Source organism: Mandrillus leucophaeus, unplaced genomic scaffold (genome assembly GCF_000951045.1).
Source record: "Mandrillus leucophaeus isolate KB7577 unplaced genomic scaffold, Mleu.le_1.0 Scaffold292, whole genome shotgun sequence".
Classification (NCBI taxonomy): Eukaryota; Metazoa; Chordata; class Mammalia; order Primates; family Cercopithecidae; genus Mandrillus; species Mandrillus leucophaeus.
Window position 1 is genome coordinate 2,888,375 of NW_012103054.1, and position 4,612 is coordinate 2,892,986.

The window sequence follows — 4,612 nt, forward strand, 5'->3', positions numbered from 1 at the left end:
TAACAGTCTACATGTTCAGCAAAACTTTTCAAAAGCTTATGTAGAGGAAATTGCTTTTTCACAGACTTTAAGTTGCTGCATTATTTAAAATGAATAAAAAAGAAACTTCCATGTTATGAGAAATTTGGAAGAAACATTCTACTATGCTTTCTGTTTGGCTCACTGGCCCTTCTGTATGGAGTCATTTGCCTGCTTACTGAAGACTATACAATTCTGTAATCTTTTGTTTCTCATTTCTTCATTGGCTTAATTTGAAGTATATAATGGCCCCATGCACATATAAGTGTTGTAACCTTTTTTTCCCCATCCTGAAATTCGCACCCTGTGAAATATGGTACGTGTTACGAGTAACATGCAGTTGGCTAGGTAAATGCCTTTTCTTTCTAACACACTATGTTACTATGTTACGACTTATGAATCTCAAAGTCTTGATTTGAAGTGAATTAAAAGAGAAATGAAAATATGATGAGCTACCCCACCTTCAAAAACAATAAAATACCTTTTAATCGGTCAATAACACTGCTAGTGACATGCTGCAAAGTTGTGTGGTATAATGCTCAGCGAACCATGTAATTACATATACATTTAATTTTTAGACTTATGGCAAAGCAGAGACGCAAAAAGAAAACAGTGATAAAGTAGAGAGAGGTGGGGTAAATTTTACAATAATAGACCCATTTTACAATTTTAAGTTGAATGAAATTGCTCTGTCATTTTGAAAGCAACCATTTATTTCAAAATATGATATTATTTTAAGTTTTAAACATACTGGGGAGGCCCCTGATTTAAAAGTGTATTTACCAACATCATGCTTTTGCTTGAATTTCTCTTTCTGCTTCTTTAAGTCCTTTTGCAATTCTTTTCCTTAATTTTCTTTTGGATTGCCGGATTTGAAATTATACTAGGACAAGAACCAGAGAGTAATTTGCTGCAAGTTGCACTGTGGCAGCAGGTGAGCAGGACAGCAGGTGATGCCTTTGTGTAAATGATGATACCTCTCTTGAAAGGCAACATAGAATTTTGGATAAGAGAAGAATTAAGTAGAACGAAGCATACCGAGCCATGACACGCAGATCACAGATCGATCGGCCAAGCCCTTTCAACATTTTATTGAAAAATTACATTTATTTTCATCCTTCTATGTTGGCTTTCCTCCAAAGCTACCTATCTTTTTAAACATAAATATAAGGGCTTTTTAGTACTCTTTGAATGTTTATCACCTTATGACTGCAAACATGAAGTCTTTTAACATTTTTTTTTTTCAGTAAGCTCAAGCTGAGTCTGATCTCTCTAATCTTGATCTCCTTCTTTGTTTTTCATAATATTGTTTCTGACACATTTTCTGAATAATTTTTTTTGTGTGTGTGTAACCACTTTTAAAATATTCCATGTTAATACTTTATTAATGGGAAAGAAAAGACCCCATTTCATCCCCAAATGATGTAATATATATAACAATACCAACACAACACAGGTAGATAAATCATCTGACTTAAACAAGGCTGTGATTAACCAAATGTCATAACTATGTCAGATTACATTTTGTTTATGCCTTTTCCAATGGATAAACAATCTCTCAATTATAAACTCTGAAATGTGCCTATTGCCCGTTATGTTTTGAATGTTTATGCTTCAGAGTACAGCTTAATCTCTCTGCAGCCTCAATTTCTGAGTATGAAAGTATTTCAACGAAAGACAGTTATTAAGAAACTGCCCTGAGCCGAAAATGAAACCATTAATACTTCTAAAAGTGTGATAGACTATTGAACCGATTTTTGAACCCATGTCTGAAAACAGTCATTGACATGGAATTTAGAACTATGACATATATAAAGCCATATTATCACAAATATTCTGAGAATGAAAAAACCATGTCGATTTGTCCACAACAAAGAAACCAAAGTAGAGGTGTCCTTTGTGTCCTTTATGATCAGCTATCATATAATTTTTCCTTTAATTTTGAAATAGACTTCACTGCTTAGTGAAAGTTTACATGACCAAAGATAATTATGACCACAGTATAGAAAAAAAAAATTAACTTAGAAACCTTCACTGAAAAATAAAGAAGGATTTATGTAGAAATCGGAAGCCACTGTAAACCTTTGTGATAAGCATGAGCTTGGAAATCCAGAAAAGGGGTAGAATTCAACTGCAGATACATTTGGTATAGAGAGGTGTTCTTGGTAAATCTATACGGGGCATGGTGTTGAGCTAAAGGTATGTGGAAGCTCAGGTTACTGCAGAAGGAGGCTCTCTAGGCAAAGTTCAATCAACAAATATGACTTTAGCACTTAGTATTTACTCAACAAATATTGAACAAAAATTATACAGCAGTCTGTATCCTAGGTACTACAAATAAAACAGGAACAAAACAGATATAATACCTTTTCTTAAGAAGCATGCACTAGGGGGAGTTAAACATTGTATACATAATTAAATCATTTGAGATAATGGTAAATCCTTTGCAGGTTCAAAATAGGGTGTTGAAAAAAAAATAGAGTGATGGGAATAGGGCTTTTTGGGACATACCTTATACTTGGTAATTTAAAAGCTATGTTTTGTTGCTGGCAAGACATAAATGGCCCTCTCAAACAGGGCGATTAAAAAAAGTTCAGTGGAGAGACTATTCATAAAGAGAGATGTGGACAGGACTAGAAAAAACCAACAAGATGGAGTAAATTCCTTGGCGCTAACAATTGAGGAGCCATTACCACCTTTAAGCCTAAAGAAACCCTGGAAGGAACAGGCAGAGAACCCCTAATAAATTAGCTGTAGGAGATGTGTGACAGAGAGGAGCTGCAGGACATTGGAGGAGAGACAACTTTAGGATAAGCAGGAGGGGGCTGGGACAGGAGTAACCCACAATCCTTTACCATTCTCCAGAATCTCATTGACTACAAGTCAGAGGTGAAGGATTCAACTGAAGCCCTCCACAAAGGTTAGCGTCTTAGGGACATAGCAAGGTAAAGAATAGTATAGAGTGGCACAGACGAAATGATCAACATAGAAGGCCTCTTCAAAGGGTGACATTTAATCTAAAACCGAATGACTATCAGCAAATGTGCTTTTGAAGATCTGGGGTTTGGAAGTTGCTGTAATTGGTGATCCAAAAACTACATACAGTACTTCTTGTAACTGCTTGTAGTATTATAAAAGCTAAAACGTCTAACCTTCTTTTCATGTAGAAATGTCAACATGGCATATTTCTGGTCTATGTGATGAAGAAAGAAATATGAAAATAGGGCTTTCCTAACAGAATATATAAACAATTTCTTGTAGGAAGAAGACTTTGAGGACTTCCTTCTTATTCCTCCCTTTGCATGGATGTGATGCCTGGAGGCAGACAACACGGTTTTCTTTCATGAGGACAAAAGGCCTACACAAAACACGGTTGTGCAGAAAGTTAGAAGGATCATGATTCATTTACATTATGGTTGAGCTAGCAGAAAATTTCTAGACACTCTACCCTTAAATTTTTGTTGCGCAAGACAAATAAATCTGTTTTGTCAAAACCACTGTGGTAGAATTTTTGGTTTTTCATTGTTGAACATATTATAACAATTATAATTGATGTGTGGGGAAAATTAGATAATGTAGCAGTTAATACAGAGACCTCACACCAGGAACAAATTAGGCAAGTTCAAGGCTGTGTCATTGGAGCCCAGTGGGTAACAGGTGAGTCAGGATCTATTATATCTAGAATCTTAGAGTCTGTCCATCAGAATTTGGATTATATCATAAATCTAATATGTAAGTAAAGAAGTTGTATCAGCAAAGTACTTAATGTGATATAGTTTACTATAATTCTTCTCTGTGATATAAATTATGTACCATAGGAAAAAGGAGAATTAGGAAGACCAATAGGGAGATTATCAGCATATGTGGCAGAGATTCCTCTCTCTCTATCAATATCCATCTTCTTCCATTCTCCTGGCATATATATACACTATGTTATCCATATTTCCTTGCAATTGGATCTGATCATCTGATTGTGTCCCAGGTAATAAAAAGTGAGAAGTATTGTGTGTCCTGTGAATACCTAATTTATTGCATCCATGGTCCATCTCTCCTACTACTTATTTTACTCCATGCTTGTTCCTCCTCTCTGACTACTGGGAGGGTAATGCCCAAGGGGACATTGGAAGTTATGTATTGAAGATAGTGGAGCTGCTCTTAGCCTGGGTTAAATGATGGGGAGTCGTGGTACTTTCTTCATCTTCTTCCCACAGAAACAAGAAAGAAATATATGTTTATTTTTATTACATTTTGGGTCCATTTTTTAAGTTACTTTAGTATGCTAACAACTAGGTACAATGTTAGCTATTATGGGAGAAGCTGGTTTCTGAAGGAAGATATTGAATAGTGTTTTATATTGATCGAGTTGAAACAACTTGAGAATTCGCCTTCTGTAATTATTTGTCAAGTTCCAATTTTCAGGGACTTTTTTCAATTGAATAAGAATTTGAAAGTACAGATTAGAAGATGCAAATAGAAGGTTGACTGGGGTAAAAGTGTGAGTAAGAGGGAATGTCTCAAGAGGCGTTTTCTGATACTGAGCACTAGAGATTAGGAGTTCGTAAATGGGAACAAGATGCTTATGCAAATTTCACTA

At 35.4% G+C, this 4,612-nt stretch overlaps 1 pseudogene; it reads right to left on the reverse strand.

The window, feature by feature from the left end:
* The window catches only part of LOC105543911, a 14,740-nt pseudogene extending 13,676 nt beyond the window's left edge, over positions 1 to 1,064 (reverse strand).
* Between the last annotated feature and the right edge of the window lie 3,548 nt (positions 1,065 to 4,612).